The sequence below is a fragment of the Oryctolagus cuniculus genome, chromosome 2 (assembly GCF_051225735.1).
Source record: "Oryctolagus cuniculus isolate XC-2025 breed Fujian yellow rabbit chromosome 2, ASM5122573v1, whole genome shotgun sequence".
In the NCBI taxonomy this organism is placed as follows: Eukaryota; Metazoa; Chordata; class Mammalia; order Lagomorpha; family Leporidae; genus Oryctolagus; species Oryctolagus cuniculus.
This window is the reverse complement of record NC_142868.1, coordinates 83,551,892-83,570,567: the sequence shown is the minus strand read 5'-3', so window position 1 is coordinate 83,570,567 and position 18,676 is coordinate 83,551,892. Positions and strand designations below refer to the sequence as shown.

The following is an 18,676-nucleotide window of genomic DNA, read 5'->3' as shown; positions in this document are numbered from 1 at the left end:
AATCACAGACGTAGAAAATTCTAAGGGATCTACTAAAAAATCTACTGTGAATAATTAGTTTGGCAAGGTTTCAGAATATGACTAATATGCAAAAATCTTTAACTATGCTTCTATTTAATATCAAGAAACAATTTTAAACAAAATTTTAATGTGTCATTTAAAATCTTAAAAAAACACATCAAATACTTAAGGACAAATATATCTAAATGTATTTAAGTTTTGCACACTGAAAACTACAAAATATCACTAACAGAAATTGAAGATCTAAATAAATAGGTATAGCAGGGTCTTCAACAATTCATGGATATTATGAAAAAATTATGCATGGATTTCAAAAATCCAAAACAAACTTTTTGCACCAAAACAAACTTATCTTTTGATTATATTTTCATGAACTTTTTAGAGTACTCTAGTATTAATGAATTGAGGATTTGACATTGTTATTATATCAATTCTGTCTAAATTTATTTATAGATATACTATACCAACTAAAAGTAGCAAGACTTTTAAAAGCTTTATGTAGTTCCTTTTAAAAAAATTGCTTTTTTTATTTGAAAAGCAGTGAAACAGAGATAAAGAAAAATAACAGAGAGCTCTTCCAACTGCTGGTTCATTCCCCCAGATGTCCACTACAGCCAAGGCTGGCCAGGCCAAATCCAGGAGCCCAGAACTCAGTCTGGGTCTCCTAAGTGGAAGGTAGGGACCCAGCTATCTGAGTTAACACCTGCTACCTCCCAAGGTATGTATTAGCAGAAAACTGGAATAGGGAGAGAAGATGGGACATGAATCCAGGCACAGCAATATAGGATACTAGTGTCCCTGGCAGCATCTTGACCACGGCATGAAATGCCTGCCTGTAGGCAGTGAGATTTCTGAGTAGAAATGTCTAAAGTAATTCCAAAATTTATTATTTGTGGTGAGTGCTATGATGTACCATCTCTGTTCCCTTTCATAAATAAAGGAATCCCAAGTGTCAGTGCCCATAAACAGTCATGGGATGTCAGACCAACTGGAGAACAACCTACAGAAGAAAGCATCTTCACCCCACGTTACACCCCCTTTCCCAAGGCAGCCTGCATTCAGTAACTCACACGTGCAGAGGGTTAACAGCCTGTCTTTCTCATCCCAACTGAAGACCTGAAGGTTGTTCCACCTGCTAAATTCCCTGCAGCGTCCACTGTGGCACAATATTGAAGTCAGTACAGGTTGACTTCCGTTTGATAAATCCTGGGATTTTATTTGCCTCTTCCTTACACAAGTATTGCTTTCAAAAGGATTCCCTAATAAACCTCGACCATAGTTATTTCTATTTTAGAAACTGCTTCCTGGGAAACTCCACCTGTGATAGAGTGAAGATCCAGAAGTCACAAGAACTCAGGGTCAATGGATTGGAAACAATGACTGCCTAACAAAATGCCCGGAAAGTGTACAGCTCTGCCCTGAAAAGCAGTCAGTCTTTAGTACAAAAAGATCTCAAAATGATGGCCAGAGAGGCTCCGGAGAATTTCTCATTTAGCGAAAGACTTAACATATAACTAAAACATCTCTTTCAATTAAAAAAGCCTTCAGCGTGTTATATTCCAATTAGGTTTTTCACTTGGGACAAATCATTTACTTACTGGGGCCAATTCCTTTATGGGAAAATAAGGGCATTAGATGATCATGACGTCCCTTGTCGTCCTGTGATTTTACAGTCTACGATGCATCTTTATAACAAGTTTTAAGAAACGTGGGGCTAGTGTAATCCCAGTTCCACAGATAATGAAGAGCAGGCAGGAGAGGGATGGTCCCACGGCCCTCAGCTGTGTATATATACATATAGCTCGACTGCTGATTTTCCATTAGATGCACTAGGATCCTCTGAAAATTGCGTTCGCCAATCATCAGCCTATTACAAGTGATTCTAGTGGAGCTACTGTCTTTGTATTTACCAAACTTATGCACAAGTGATTCTCTTTAAAGCACCACACTGGTACCCTATATTCATGCCAAATGGTACATGAAGCCATAATGCTGATTCTCTGAAAATTTTCTGGTACTCAGTTGGAAGGTTGAAAGGAGTCTTTTAGTTCTTGAAAATGGAGAAAGAGCCTTATACACACCAAAAGGAAACAGAGAGCGAGTGAGCAAGGGAGACTGAGACTTTATCATTATTTGTATTATCCAAAGTCCTTAAAATCAGTGATGCTGTTAACAAAATTTAATGCTAATTATAGTATTAGCATAGATAATATTAACATCTTGAATAAGGCTTTAGAGTTTACCAATAACTTTTTTTTTAACAACCACTGATGAAGGAGCTGATTTCTTTCTTTCTTTCTTTCTTTCTTTCTTTCTTTCTTTCTTTCTTTCTTTCTTTCTTTCTTATTTGACAGGTAGCATCATAGACAGTGAGAGAGAGAGAGAGACAGAGAGAAAGGTCTTCCTTCTGTTTGTTCACCCCCCAAATGGCTGCTATGGCCGGCGCTGTGCCAATCTGAAGCCAGGAGCCAGGTGCTTCCTCCTAGTCTCCCATGCAGGTGCAGGGCCCAAGGACTTGGGCCATCCTCCACTGCCTTCCCGGGCCACAGCAGAGAGCTGGCCTGGAAGAGGAGCAACAGGGACAGAATCCAGCGCCCATATGGGATGCCGGCACCGCAGACGGAGGATTAACCAAGTGAGCCACGGTGCTGGCCCCACCAATAACTCTCATGTACATTATCATATTTTCAGGTATAGGGATAGACATTAGCATAGCAGTTAAGACACTACTTGGGATGCCCAAATCCCAGATTGCAAGGTCTGAATTTGAGTTTCAGCTCCACTCCTGGTTACAGCTTCCTTGGAAGGCAGCAGGGACGGATCAAGCACTCAGGTTTCTGACACTCATGTGGGAGACCCAAACTGAGTTCTGGGCTCTTGGCTTTCCCTGTTTCAGCCTCTACTGCTGTAGGAATAAACTAGCAGATTGAAAATTGCTTTATGTTTTTCTGTCTCTATTTCTCTGACTTTCATATAAAATGAAAATAAAAATTTATAAAGAATATATGCAGACAAGTAATGCCTAAAAAGTAATTGTAATTATTATATCCACTATGAACAGAAGAAATGAGTTTATCCTGTATCATAAAATACTGAGATGAGGCATTGGAAATAATGGCAGGCACATGGATATTAGATTTTGAAATAAATATTATCTACTATCTTTCTCTGAAGGATTTTTGAAGCTGGAATAGAAAAGAGTCACATGTAACAATGAGGACCTGAGCTGGGTGTGTGTGGAGGCAAACGCCCACTTACCAATCTATAACAGTGCCTGGAATAAAATCACACACCCACCAATACTTCATAGACTATTAAAATTTTGAAATGTCAGAGAATCAGCCCAGAAAAATTTTCTGAATTCTTCTCACTAAATCATTAAATACAATAAAAATTCCCTCTTAAGATCCAGGGACTGCTTCTTGTAAAGTCCATCCCAGCAAGGTGGCCAGCAGCTCTTTGTAACCAGCTTCTCAGTCAACACGTGGAGAGGTTCATGTTCCAGCCCAACCAGCGACGTTCTTTTGGGAATACTGATAAATGCCTCCCATCAACTTCAGTATTACATAGGAGTATATTCAGATGGCAATAAAATACAAGCAAATTAGACTCAATACTTTAAAAACTCTGTGTGGATATTTCAATCTTTTTTGAAAAACTACTTTTGCTGTTTTGCATCTTCATTTGGTTAAATGATAGAAAACATTACAATTAGCAAAGTAAGAAAATGACCAAACACCTAATCTTCATTTCAATATTCAATGAGACTGTAAAGAGATGATACAGTCCTAGGTCTAGTTTCAATCATCTGGAATGTAAGAACATAGGCTGGCAATACACAATATCTTAACTAAAAATTATAGTCTTTATTGCTGCTAGCTTTCTTAATGTTAATTCTGGCTACCATTCTATGCTTTGTGAGTTGTGGTTAAAAAGCAAAGCCAAAAACAAAATAATTCATATAGGTTGAATTTTGTTGTTTTTGCATGAGGAAGACTATCTTTAAAACTAAAACTGTCTTAGGGAAATTGTCTGAAGTTCAAAGTGCTGGGCTGAGTATACAGTGTGGCCATTCCATCTGGACAAATCCCTTTATAAGCTGAACTACCAAGAAAATAACTCCATTTTAGCAGTAGAAAACAAATAAAGGTGATACTATACAGATTTTACAAAGCATTGAAGGAAGCCCAAAATGTTCCTAAGAGAGGAAAGCTATGAAAGACAGCATAAGCACTGGCACCCCCATGTCTGAAGGTGGCAAACACTAGGAGCAGGGAGCAGATTCAGGGAAGGGTGGGTCCTCAGTACACCTTCATAGAAGCCACACAATGGCTCTACCCCTATGGGGAAAGAAAACAACATAACACAAAACACCATGTGACTATTCTCATACAACTGAAAGATCCAAATCCTCTCCTGAAAGCAGAACGGCGTCCCTCTGTCCATCTTTACATAGGACTGTTCCACTTCTGGGTCACACGCTTTGATGTCCTATGACTTAAAACTGAGATGCAAATCAACCATCACTAATACATCTGTGTTAGATGGTGGGGGAATGGAAGTGAGGAGAAAAACTAGTCTTGATAGTCACATCAAACGTGGACATATACTCACAGAATTTTTATATTTCTCATTTCTGCGAGTGGTTGCAGGTAGTATGTATAACTACTTTCTTCTGTAGATCTCATAATCTGCCCTTGGTAAGCACCTCAGCTAGCTGTGGTTCCCTGACCTACAGCCTAAATGTTACTTCCTGGAAAGTCCCGGGCCTTGGTAATACTGCCTGTTTTGGGTTGTTGTGGCTGTCTGTTCACTTTAATCACAGGAAAGAGCATCCCACGGGCTCTACATTTCAACTACAGATAGACAAAAGCAGTCACCAGATCAATAGCTGTAGACTAGGTGCCTGGAGATTTGTTGCTTGTTCCAGTAACAGAAACCACATCTCCAAGAACACCTGTAATTGAAGTTACTGCCTGATTAGGTTGACAAAAACCCAGTGTTATTCTTCAAGATCCATTTGTCTTCTGCAGTGCCAATTAGTCGAGTTAAAAGGGGAATTGTCACTCGTGCATCTTTCAGGCATATAACTGTATGATAGGTTTCGCAATCCATCCAGAATGTGTGGGGTTTGCTTTTTGTTTTTTTGTCTGTTGGTTTGTTTGCTTGTCTGGGGGGTGGGGGTGGAGTGTTTGGTTTTACAATTTTGGTTGGTATAGCAAATTTTGTTAGCTTCCATTTGGCTCTCCCTAACCTAGTAGCTCTCACTCTATAACAGCAAATATTTGGTCATTCAAATACCAAATCTATAAACACATGATTACAGTTGTCACCCTTTTGCTATTCTATGACATGGACAACCAGAGTCTCTTTTGCCATGGGAAACAGGATCATTAACGCCTCTAAGTCCAAATACATTAATGAACCACCTCCAGACAGCCTAAATGACATTCAGAATAGGACTTTGGAATGTTGTAGGATGGTATCAAATAATCTAAGATATACACAATTATAGTCCCAGTAAGAGAGAGAAAAGAGAATGAGGTGAAGAAAATATTCTAAGAGACAATGGCAAAAAACTTCCGAACTTGAACAAAAAAAATCAATCCAGTTTCAGGAAGCTTAGTGAACTTCAAACTGGATAAATATAAAAAAAGTCACACAAAACACATAATGTCAAACTACTGAAAACGAAAGACGAAGAGCCATTCCTAAAAGGAACCGGAGGAAACAATACACATCACATAGAGACAATTATACTGCTGGCTGGCTGACTTCTCACCAAAAAGAGTAAAGACCAGAGACAATGGAATGATATCAGTAAAGTACTTTAAAATATTATTCTAACTAGAACTTGAAATCCAGCAGAAATATCCAGAAATGTAGGCAAAACAAAGGCATTTTCAGAAGAATAAATGTTCTTGCATTATAAGAATTGATAAAATAAGTACCTCAAGCTAAAGGGAAATAAAAACCCAGGACTTTATAAATAAATACAAAGTTCCAGGGGATGGACATTGGCATGGGTTAAGATACTGCTTAGGATGCCTGCATTCCATATCTGAGTGCCTGAGTTCAAGACCCAGCTTCACACAGGAAGATTCCAGCTTCCTGTAATATACAGCTGGAAGGCAGTAGATGACAGTTCAAGTATTTGGGTCCCTGCCACCCATGTTGCAAGACCCTGATTGAGTTCCAGGCTCCTGGCTTTGGCTTGGTATAGCCTCAGCTGTTTCAGGCATTTAGGGAGTGAACCAGCAGATGGGAGTTCGATCTCTCTCTCTGTGTCTTTCAAATAAATACAATAGATAATTTTTAGAAGCTTGAGAAAGGATAAATATCTTTGTAAATAAAAATTCCTTTTTAGAAAAATTAAATATATTCACTAATATATTTATCCCAAAATTCCTAGAGGATTTTAAGCTTTAATAAACTTCAAAGATATAAATATTACAGACATAAAATTATTTAAAAGTTTATTGATTTTTTTTTAAAGATTTATTTATTTACTTGAAAGAGTTACACACAGAGAGAAGGAGAGGCAGGGAGGGAGAGAGGTGTGTCTACCATCCACTGGTTCACTCCCCAGATGGCTGCATTGGATGAAGCTGCGCCAATCCGAAGCCAGGAGCCAGGAGCCTCTTCTGGGTCTCCCACGAGAATGCAGGGGCCCAAGGGCTTGGGCTATCCTCCACTGCCTTCCCAGGCCACAGCAGAGAGCTGAATCGGAAGTGGAGCAGCCGGGTCTCGAACCAGCGCCCATATGGGATGCTGGCACTGCAGTGAATTTTGTGAATTATGACTTTTAGTTGCCATAGGTGGCAAGATCTACATGGAAGTGTAAAAGATGTCTCATTTGACTAACTCAGTGCCTGATTATTCTGCATTGCACTTTCATTTAGGGCTAAAGAAAAATAAAGATATCTTCCTTAAGTCTCTCCGTAACTGTCATGTAGACATCACAGAACTATCAGAACACTGTTCTTAGGATTATCTGAGGTCTAGGAACACAAAGTCACTGGCCATTTTGTCCACAGAGTAGCAGCTGATTACAATTTTTCAAAATCCAAATTTAACCAGAACAATGAATAGCGAAAGGTATTGGTTATGTCAGATTTTAAGAAGACACATTATTAATATTTTGAATTTTAAATAATGAATCTTTGAAAACATTATCTTTGTTTAAAATTAAAGCATTCGTATTATATTATTACAGCTTAAGACTTCACTAAAACTTGTAAGTTCATTTTTTAAAAGACTTGTTTATTTTATTTGAAAGGCAGAGTTACAGAGAGAGAGAGAGAGATCTTCCATCCACAAGTTCACTCCCCAAGTGGCCGCAACAGCTTGAGCTAGGCCAATCGGAAACCAGGAGCAGGAGTTTTCTCCAGGTCTCCCATGTGGGTACAAGGGCCAAAGGACTTGGGCCATCTTCTGCTGCTTTCCCAGGTGCATTAGCAGGGAGCTGGATCAGAAGTGGAGAAGCTGGGACTAGAACCAGTGCCCATAGGGATGCTGGCACTGCAGGCAGAAGCTTAACCCACTATGCCACAGCACTAGCCCCATAAGTTCATTTCTTTAAAAGACAAATATCCCTCAGGGCCAGCATTGTGGCGCAGTGGTTTAAGCTGCAGCCGGCAGTGCCAGCATCCAATATAGGTGCTGGTTCAAGTCCCAGCTGCTCCACTTCTGATCCAGCTCCCTACTAATGCCCCTGTGAAAGCAGTGGACAATAGCCCAAGTGCTTGGGCCCCTGCATATCATGTGGGAGAAGTGGGAGACCTGGAAGAAACTCTTGGCTCCTGACTTAGGTCTGGCCCAGCCGTGGCTGTTAAGGCCATTTGCAGAGTAAACCAGTGGATGGAAGAGATCTCTATCTCTTCCTGTCTTCCTGTACTTCTGCCTTTCAAGTAAGTAAAATAAATCTTAAATAAAATAATAATAGCAATGTATTGTGGAGTTTATAGTATACAGAGGTAATAATTTTAAAAGTACATAAAAAGCCAGAAGGAACAAACTATAAGTACACTGTTGTGCTTACAGCCTGTGATGTAATATGTTAATTACAGACAGATGCAGATCAGATAAACATGTACCACATACTGCAATCAATTTAGGGTCACTACTTTTAAAAATGATGCAAGGAGATTTAAGTTTAAATAACATGGAACATAAAAAATATGATTTAACCTGACCACAAATGCAGAACCAGGAAAGGAAAGAACAAAAGGGGTTTGGTTTAAAAAATCAAACATGAACATGGTTGTTTGAAACACAACCACCTCACCAATCTAAATAGACAATTAACATCACAGCTAAATACAAAGATTATCAAAATGGGCAAAAGAGTGGAAATTCTTAAGAGGCAGACCCAAAATATTATCTTCTCTAGTTAGTATCTGCCTTAAAATGAAGTATCTGGCTATGTCTTTCAGTTTCTGCATTTTCCTGGAGATTCACAAAAAGTCATAGGATTTTGTTGCAGTTTTCAACATCATACATTATTGAATAGAGAGTCTCAAATCTCAAAAGTATCGATGTAGGTCATACACACAATAAAATTTTAAAAGCCAAAAAACCAGGGAATGTATATATTTGAGAACCGTCTTATCATATACATGAGATAGCATCAATAAAATGCTTTGAAAGTTAAGTCTGAGAATCACATTAAAATGCAAATGAACTTATAGCTACTGCCTACAATCACTACCATTGACAATTTCCAGATAAATAAGCAATAATATACAATCTCATGTACTGTGGTGGTGACAATTTTCTGAAATTTTCTTCTCAAAATTTTAATTTATTTATTTTCAGTTTATTTGAGTGGCAGAGAGAAAGAGTAAGAGAGAGATAAAATACAGATAGAGAGATATCTTATCCTCTGGTTCGCTCCCCAAATGGCTACAACAGCCGGGGCTGGGCCGGGCTGAAGGCAGATACCTAGGGCTTACTATGGGTCTCCAAACAAGGATGGCAGGGATGCAAGTACCTGAACCATAATCTGCTGCCTCCCAGGGTGCACATTGGCAGGAAGCTGTGTGGGAAGCACAGTATCCAGGACATGAACCAGGCACTCCGTTATGGGATGTGGACATCCCAAGTGGCAACTTGACCACTGTGCCAAATGCTTGCCCCTGAATTTTTCTTTTTTAAACTACAGATGTACTTCCAGAAATTTGGTTGTTAAAATTGTGCCACAATCAGAAAGTTCGAGTACCCCCTTTTTCAGACCTTCCTACAGATCGTTTTATAGTTTACTATAGATTGAGCAACTACCTAGAAATACTGTTGGCTCCACCCTAGCCTGCCTCTTTCCTGAACCTCATTACCACAGAAATACTCATCAGGTTCCTGCAACCCAACAGTCTAAATCCCAGCTCCCCATCCTCTGCCTCCTTCTCAATTCTCTATCTCAGTGAAGCAATTACAACCACAGGTGTCAGATCAGGAACTTGGTGCCATATCTGGAAAAAATGGTCATGTCAATTTTCTCTTTCACAGCTGTCAAATGTCTCTAGTTGTTTACAAAATAAAACAAATCCTTTTGCATTTTCCTTTGAAGATTGTGTGATTTTATTTCTTGCATTCATGCCTTTTATTGGTTAATTTTCTGAGTTGGTATATTAATTCATTCTTTTTTTTTTTAAAAAAAGGACTTAATAATTAATTTGTTTATTTTGCTGAAAAGCAGAATGACAGTGTGAGAGGGAGAGAGATGGAAACAGAGAGAAAGGAAGAAAAAGATGTTATAACTACTGGTTCACTCCCTAAATGGCCTCAACAGCCAAAATGAAACAGGCTGAAACCAGGAGCTAGAAGTTCCATCCAGATCACCTACATGGGTGGCAAGGCCTCAAGTGCTTGGACTATCTTCCTCTGCCTTCCCAGGTGCATTAGCTGGAAGCTGGATTGGGGACAGGACAGCCAGGCTTTGAACTAGCACAGTGAGATGGGATGCTCATGTTGCAAGCAGCAGCTTAACCTGCTGCCACAGCAATGATGTTCCCAACTCATTCATCCTTTCAATAATACTTATTAAGTGTGTACTTTGTGTTAGCATTTTGTGCCAGAGGTGAAGCAATAGAATGTAAGAAGACAAAATCTTGGACCTTACAACATTTACAATCTGTTAATGCAAGATCTTCACTGGATTTCCATTTTCCAGGGGCGGGGAGTAAAATATAAACAATAAATTATAGAACATGAGGGTGAGTGTGTAGTCTACCAGCTAAGACTCCCCCATCCCATATCAGAGTGCCTAGTTTCAGCCCTCAGCTCTGGCTCTTGACACCAGCTTCCTGCTAATGCGGACCTGGGAGACAGTGGTGATGGCCCAGGTGGTTGGGTTCCTGACACCTGTGTGGAAGCTCCTAGCTTCCTACTTCAATCCAACTCAGGTCCGGTTATTTGTAGACATTTGGGAATGACACCACCAGATGAGAACTCTGTCTGTTTGTTTCACAGTGTTTATATCACTGTCCTTCAAATGGACAAATTAAAAAAAAATTATATAGTGTATTGAACAGTGCTAAGTTCTAAGTAAATGGAGCACAATAAAAGTAATGGAAGGAAGTTTGAATGGGGGTGCCACGGGCTGAGTGTGTCCCTCAAATGTTCATGAGCTGGGAGCACTGTCCCCAATGTGGCTGTGTTGGAAGTGGTGGAACCTTTAAGAGGTGTGGCCTAACAGAAGGTGATTAGGTCATGGGGACTCTGCCCTTGGAAGGGATTAATGCTGATCTTGTGGAATGAGTTAGTTCTTCAGAGAGTGGGTTGTGATAAAGCGAGGCCACCCCATGCTCTTGGTCTCTTCTGCACACAGCCGTTTCCCTTTCTACTTCTCAGTGTTGCAACACAGCTGGGTATTAGGATGGCAGGAGGATCTTACCAGGGGGGAAACACATGGGGACATTTGATCTTGGACATCTCCAAAACCATGAATTAAATAAACCTCTTTTTAAAAAATAATGTACCCAATGTCAAGCATTCAGTTATAGCAAAAGAAAGTGGACTAATGCAAGCAGACAGGTGTGATTTTAAATGGAATAGTAAGGGTAGGCCTTACCAAGAACATGATATCTGATCCCCTAAAAACATCTAAGTGGTGAGGGAAGGAACTATGATAATATTTGGGGAAGCAACATTCACGGGGCATCCACCACTCAGCATACTCACATCCCACATGAAAGTGCCATGCTCCAGCTAATGTAGACATTTGGGGAGTGAATCATAAGATGGAAGGTTTTATCTGTCTCTCTGCCTTTCAAATAAAATGAAAATATTTAATACATTAATTTTTAAACCATCAATCCAGTCAGGCATCAACCATGCATATAGGACTTAGGGAAGGATGCACGGCATGTGTGGTTTAGAGGAGTTTTCATTTACTGGTAGGGGAAATCATGATGGTTTGGAGCAGGTTTGGTAGTTGGGGGAAGGTACAAGGGAGAATCAGATAACTCTGAGACAGCTGTTGGACTTCCAAAAGGCCCATTGTGCAGATGGAGAAAGAATTCTGGACTAGAAGAGACATTCTGGAGGTGTGACATACCAGTTTGTTTTGTGACTTAACTTTTATTTCATAATCATAATCTTAACACTAAAGTCCAGCCAGAGTTTGAGAAGAATAAAGAAATCGCATCAAATGAAGAAATGAAGATTACAATGAAGACAATTGGGAAGCTCTGCTTAGCTATAGAATTTCTAAAATGGTTTTGTAAATTAAGACTAAAAATCAAATTCCTTAGATTTTCCCACCCAGCAGTGGTGATCTGGCTGGTTTTGCCTTTTCTAGACACACCACACTGCATGCTATCTCACACCTTGCCAAGGACTATGGCCTTTCCTTTCAACCGATCACCTTAAAAACACAATCAAAACCCAGGAACCCTAAATTGTAGACTGCTCAAGATGCCAAGGATGGTTCTCTGAAATGAGGTTCTAATTAGCAAACTTCTCTGTGGAGACAGTCTTGATACCAGGGCCTCTATGGTATTTTACATCACCACTCCACTCTGACACATAATCCCAAGAATCATTTCAGTGAAGTCCCAACTCTCAAATCATTGCCCCAGAGAAGTCAAGTCTTGGGAAACTCGTCTGCGTGAGCTGGACAGAAACAGAGTTCTAGGGGCCGGTGCTGTGGTATAGCGGGTAAAGCTGCTGCCTGAACTGCTGGCATCCCGTGTGGGTACCAGTTGGAGTCCCGGCTGCCCCACTTCCAATCCAGCTCTCTGCTATGGCCTGGGAAAGCAGCAGAGGATGGTCCAAGTCCTTGGGCCCCTGCACCACATGGGAGACCTGGAAGAAGCTCCTGGCTCCTGGCTTTGGATCAGCACAGCTCCAACCATTGTAGCCATCTAGGAGTAAACCAGAGGATGGAAGACCTCTCTCTCTCTCTCTCTCTCTCTCTCTCTGCCTCTGTCTTTCTGTAACTCTGCCTTTCAAATAAATAAATAAATCTAAAAAAGAAAGAAAGAAACATAGTCCTGGAGATCACAGCCAACTCCTAAGGTGATGGTGCCATTGAAACACACACTGCTTGTCTTTGTTTTTCATACATACTTATTATGCTTGTAGGATGGTAAAACTAATACAGTAGAGAAGACAAATCAATAATATTAGAGCTCACAGTTACCAGAGCAATGTCCTTGAATGATAATGAATTCTAATGAACAGGAGGGAGATTGGATTTAGCCAGGAGTGCGGAGTGTTTGTCGACAGAAATAAGTGCTGTAGTCTAAATATTTAAACTTAATTCAAGGTGACAATATTGAGGTAGGTTTTGCAGATTATATTGCAAGTAGCATCGGTACCATTATGAAATGTGCCTCAGAGAGTTTTCTTGCCCTTTCTATCACAGGGGGACACAGAGAGAAGGCACTGTCTATGAACCAGAGCATGAACCTCTGTCAGACACCAAATCTGCTGGCCCCTTGATCTCTCCAGCTTCTAAAACTGTAAGAAACAAATTTTTACTGCTTATAAGCTACCTACTCTGCAATATTTTGCTGGCACTTATGGACTCTCAAGGCATTTTGTAATCTAGTCATTAGAATCTGCTGCGATAATTAAATTAAGCAAATATATAATTAATTATATTAAAAACAAATGCTTTGCTTCCTCATTATCTTACTAAGTTCCTGAGATTATTTACACCTATTGAGTTGATGTGGTGGGAATACCGTCTAATGGTGCGTCGCTGCATTTTTCCTCCTAAATCCCCTTTCAGGGTATCACACTGGTGGCTTGGATCTGCTGTGGCAAGAGTATTCAGACCACAGAAACTGGCAAATGTGACAAATTAAGGCTTTATTTTCCCTGGAGAGATGCTTATTAAACGTTAACTGGCATATCACTAAAAGGAGATATGTACATTTGGATGTTGTAAGAAATTATATTTAAGCCATGTCCCTGGGGTGAGCATAAATGCAGAAAACAAGGCCAGGGCTGCACATTTTGATGTTAGAAGAGGATGAAGAGCGAGGGGAAAAGACAGCATTAGCCACCAAGAGTTAGGAGAAATCAGGAACATGTGTTGTCCTGAAGGAAGCGGAAACCACCTATCAAAAAGGAGGATGCTGCTGATCTTCAAGGAACCAGCTGCTGAGACTTGACCCTTACCGGCATGGGGTATGAGAGGGATTGCTCTCGAGAAAAGTGATCTCAAGGAAATTCTGAGAATGAAGACCTTCTTGCAGTGAGCTTCAGGAAGTATGCAATGCAGAGAAGTGGAGACAGCACAAATAACTATCTCAAGGAGTTTGGTGTAAAGAAAAGCAGAAGAAAATGAGTTACTGGGGGTGGATGTGGTAAAGAGAGGCTATGGTTTGAACAAGGTTTGGCTCCCCAACTCTTATACATACAGTCATAAGCTTTTGGCACTACAGAGGGAAGAATCTCAATCCAATATGGCACCCAAGGGTGGGGCTTTTGGAAAGGGATTGGGTTGGTTAGGCTGCCAGGGTGGATTTGCATGATCCAATCACGATGGCTTTATAAGGAGAGATCACACAGGTGAGCTTGCTCCCTTGTCTCTCTCTGTCTCCTGACTCACATGTGAACTTCCCTCCACACAAGTCCTGCCATCCATTACCTCCTTCTGATGCCAGACTAATGCTGCTACCTGACTGTGGATGGTGAACCTCCAAAATAAAGCTTCCTTTGTCAACAGCCCCTCTCAGGTATTTGTTAGAGCAACAAAAAGCTGATGAATGCCAGGGAGTTTTAATTGGTTTTGTGTTCAAAAAAAAGAGATACTGTACCATGTTTGCATGCTTATGCAAAAGTCAAAGTATAAATTGCTACCGCAGGATGAAAGGTCAGCTTACAAGAACGAGGTGCTTGAAAAGGTCAGAGCATGTGATTGTGAGGGTAAGCGGAGAGTTCAGCTTCCACGGAGCAGAAACAGAACACCCGTGGCAGCCGGAGGGAAGGTGAAGTATGTGAGTACAGACGAAATACTCCTTTCCAACCACGTGTTCTCTGAACTAACACCCAAACTCCGAGTTTCCTCTCAAGTGCAATTTCTCCTAGGAAGCATTCCCTGACATTCTTCACTGTGGTCAACCGACCTTATCTGTGCTCCACTAGCCCCGGATGTAGTGTAGAGGGAGGGAGAGATGGAGGGAGGGAAGGAGGGAGAGAGAGAGGGAGGGAGGGAGGAAGAGAGAGAGAGAGAGAGCAAGGTTCCATTCTCTGGCTTACTCCCCAGATGCCCCAAATGGCTGGGGTTGGGCCCAGGCTGAAGTCGGGAGCTGGGAATTCAATCGGTGTCTCCAGGTGGGTGGCAATGACACACTCTCCAGCTATCACCACTATCTTCCAGGATCTGCAGTAGCAGGAAGCTGGAATCAAAAGCTGGAGCAGGGAATTGAACTCAGGAAGTCTACTGTGGGGCAGGGGCTTTTCATGATGCAATGAAGGGAACACATTTTACATTCTCTCAGTAACAGTGTGGTGCTTCCCAGCAGAGATATCGGTACTTTAGAGCTGGCACAGGGAGACACTCAGTCTTTGGTATTAAAGAGATGAAATCAAAGAAAGGCAGAAGAAATAAAGACATGATGTTTACGGAATAACAAAGGAAATTATATCACCATTTACTGAAGATCCCATCCAGACAGAAAACCACTAGGGAATTTCTATCCTGATGCAGAAATCACAAAAATTAAATTTGCAAAAACTAAACAGAAAACAGTAGAGCCTGATAAAAGAGAATATGTCACACTTTGGTATTAAGCCAACTTCAAATTCAACTTCAGAGCAGCAGCCTTCAAAAAGACACATTTTAAAATAACTCACAAAAATATTACTCAAAAGTAAGTGTGGTTTTCAAGCAAATGATTTTGGAACATTTTTCAACACCATGTTTATTTTGAGAGAATCCAAAACAATGTTATCTTGTCATCTGTTCTCCAGATTTTTTCCCTAGTCATTCCTCTGCCTTTCCTATCACCTTCACTTCAAAACAATCAAATGTGCAGTCACAGAGAGTGGATTATAACTTCAGGTGCAAATAACAATAATAATAATAATCAGCAACTCTTTTAACGAGACAGAAAAAACACAACCCAGTGACTGCATGTGACATAACAAGGGAAGCAACAGAATGGAGCTAGAATTTTCTCTCCTGTATCCTCCCTTAGTGGGAAATAGGCCTTCCAACCTCCAAGAAGACTGAGGCTTTGCATTTAATAAGCAGTCCTAATCTAGTCTGCTTCTCCTAAGAGGAACTGTGAACAGTGAGCTCAGAAAACATTCTTCCTTTGGACCCCTGCTGGGTCAGACACCATGCCTCAAACTTGGCACAAATAGAGAATTTAGCATATGGAGCTGGTGTTCTTGGAGGCCATCAAACAGTTGTTATCTTCCCCTTCTCTTCTGCGTCTGCATCTGGCTCTGACCTGAAATCTTTCCTCTCAGTATGTGCTACTTTTGACAACAGACAGGCAGGTAGTGAGGGACAAGGAGTCAATGGCTGCCAACACCCAAGCCATGTGCACCACCCAAACTGCGTCACCTTCCCTGTTGGCTCAACATGGCTGAAGACTCAGCAAACTCACTCTTCATCATGCAGCTAAGTCTCACGTTCCATGGTGCTCCAGATGCTGTGACGTCTTCCTGGAAACCACCAAGTGTACTGCGGGCCCACGCAAACCTTGCCTCCTTTGAACATTCAATAAGGCCCTTGCCCCAAGCACTACTCTTTAACCTATTAGAAGGACAACCCCAGCCTGAGTAGAGGCAATTCTCCCCTTTTGATGTTGCCCAAAATTGATTTTGAGTGTGCACTATCCTTTTGTTTTTCCATAAATCCTGTTTTTCGCTCACCCCTATCAATGTCATCTGGTTGTATTCCTGCACAGAAGACACCAACCTGGATTAAGTCTAACCAAGGGTCTTTCCAAGCCCAGCCTGTTATCCCATAGCATAATCCAGGAGTCCTAATCCCCACAATGCTTTCTAATGATTTCAGAAGTCAGGAGCCCTCTATCCCGTATTTCCTACACATGCCCAATAGTGTGAGCCACTTTGTGTGCTCTGCAAAATGCAGATTCTCCCAGAACTGTCCCTTGGAGATTGTGAATCAGTAGATCTGGGATGGGGGCCAGCTTTCTCCATTAAAATGCAAATGCCCCAAAGGAGAGATAACAGCTTTTAAGTTCTTATTTTATTCATTTGGTTTCTTTATACCTCTTCTCTTTCAGAGGAGAATTTGAAGTGGTTACCCACAAGGTGGCCCAGAAGAAACCATCAGACTCATAGAAGGATGAGGGCATCCCAAGTTGGAGGTCATTGCACTGCTGAGTAGCCCTGGACTGGGTGTTCTCCCCAGCACTCATGCACAATGTTAGTAAGAAGACCTCTGGGGTCCGCATCCCAAAGGGATCCTTCTCTGAGCAACTGCAGAAATGAAACAGTCTCTTCTGCCATTTACCAGCCTAGCTGTGTCAAGAAAATAAATGTTGAACTTGTAACCCCCAGTATCTCAGAATGTGACTGTATTTAGAAATAGGGTCTTACAGATGTAGCCAAGTTAAGACTAAGTCATACTCAATTAGGGGCTCCCAGCCAATGAATGGTAAAAAGTGTGTATGTGGGGTGGGGTGGGGGGAGCAGTTTGGTTACAGAGACACTGGGAAGATGGCCATCTGCTGGGATTGAGATGATGCTGATGAAGCACCCATAAGCCCAGGAACACTAAGAACAGCCTGCAACTACCAGAAGCTAGAAAGAGGCAAGGAAGGATTTGGTCCTAAAGCCTTCAGGTACAGCAAAGCTCTGCTGACACAGTGATATCAGATTTCTAGCTTCCAGCATTGTCAGAGCATAAATTTGTTTTAAGCCACCCAATGTGCCGTACCTTGTAATGGCAGCCCTAGGAAAATCAACTACCCAATTAAACATAGGTATGGAATTGTGATGTTTACAGTGTCTGTCTTAGAGCTTATACTCATCTTCCATCCACTTAATTAAAAACAATAAAAACAAAGAGTTTAAAAGTATTGTCAGAAAGCAGTATATCCTTGCCTTCTACCATCACAACTTCCCCTTCCTGTGATATTGAAATAAAATGCTAACATTCCTCCCCAGCAGGTTCCAATCAGTGGAAAAGAAGGGAACTGAGCACGCAGAAGCAAAACTATTAGGGGCCAGTGTTATGGCACAGTGGGTTAAGCCACTGTCTGCAACACCCGACACCCCATATGGGCACCTGTTCAAGTCCCTGCTGCTCCACTTCCAATCCCTACAAATGTGCCTGGGAAAACAGCAGGAGATGGCCCAAGTCCATGGGTCCTTGTACCCATATGGGAGACCTGGATGAAGTTCCAGGCTCCTGGCTTCACTCTTGCCCATCTTCTGCTATTGCAGTCATTTGGGGAGTGAACCAGCAGATGGAAGATCTCTTTCTCTCTCTCTCTCTCTCCCTCCCTCCATCCCTCCTCCCTCCCTTTCTCTCTGGAACTCTGCCTTTCAAAAAAAAAAAAAAAGTAAACATTTAGCAAGCTGATCAATGGCACAAACAGCCTTGGTTTTACTTAACTTACCTGCCTATCACACAAAAATATCTTCTGTCCTAGGACACAGAGAGAAACACTCTGGAATTTTCTATGTTGTTATCCATCATCGTTCAGTATTTGGTGTGCAGATCCAGCCTGTGTATAAGCCAAATGGTCTTGTCATAGAAGATCACTAAGAAGCTTCTGTTTTATACTCGTACACCTAAATCCAGTGTCTAAAGATAAAATTGCAGGAAATTTAGTTAAAATATGATTAGAAACTGGGGAACACCTCACTTATTAAAATAGAATGGATGTTCCAATAAGTTGAGCAGAAGTTGGTTTTTATAGGCAGAAAAGGACTGAAGAAAGCTGAAATAATGACCAAAAGTGGACTGGTCTTTTCGAAGTTATTCTCCTTATAGGGTTAAAACAGAAAAGACTTCCTTATTCTATTCTCCTGCTTCATTAGGAAAACACTCGTTTCAAAGGTTGATGGTGTAGGCCAGAGCCTCTGCCTGCGGCGCCGGCACCCCAGGTTCTAGTCCTGGCCGGGGCTCCGGTTCTGTCCCAGTTGCTCCTCTTCCAGTCCAGCTCTCTGCTGTGGCCCAGGAGTGCAGTGGAGGATGGCGCAAGTGCTTGGACCCTGC

At 41.3% G+C, this 18,676-nt stretch overlaps 1 long non-coding RNA gene across 3 annotated transcripts in view; it reads left to right on the top strand.

Annotated features, from left to right (window-relative positions):
* The window catches only part of LOC127490277 (uncharacterized), a 122,977-nt gene extending 105,127 nt beyond the window's left edge, over nucleotides 1-17,850 (top strand). For all 3 annotated transcript variants that reach the window (XR_016230010.1, XR_011386349.2, XR_016230008.1), the window contains 2 exons: nucleotides 12,887-12,983; nucleotides 16,734-17,850. This is a non-coding gene — a long non-coding RNA (uncharacterized LOC127490277). The remainder of the gene's footprint in view (nucleotides 1-12,886; nucleotides 12,984-16,733) is intronic.
* The last annotated feature ends 826 nt before the right edge of the window (nucleotides 17,851-18,676 follow it).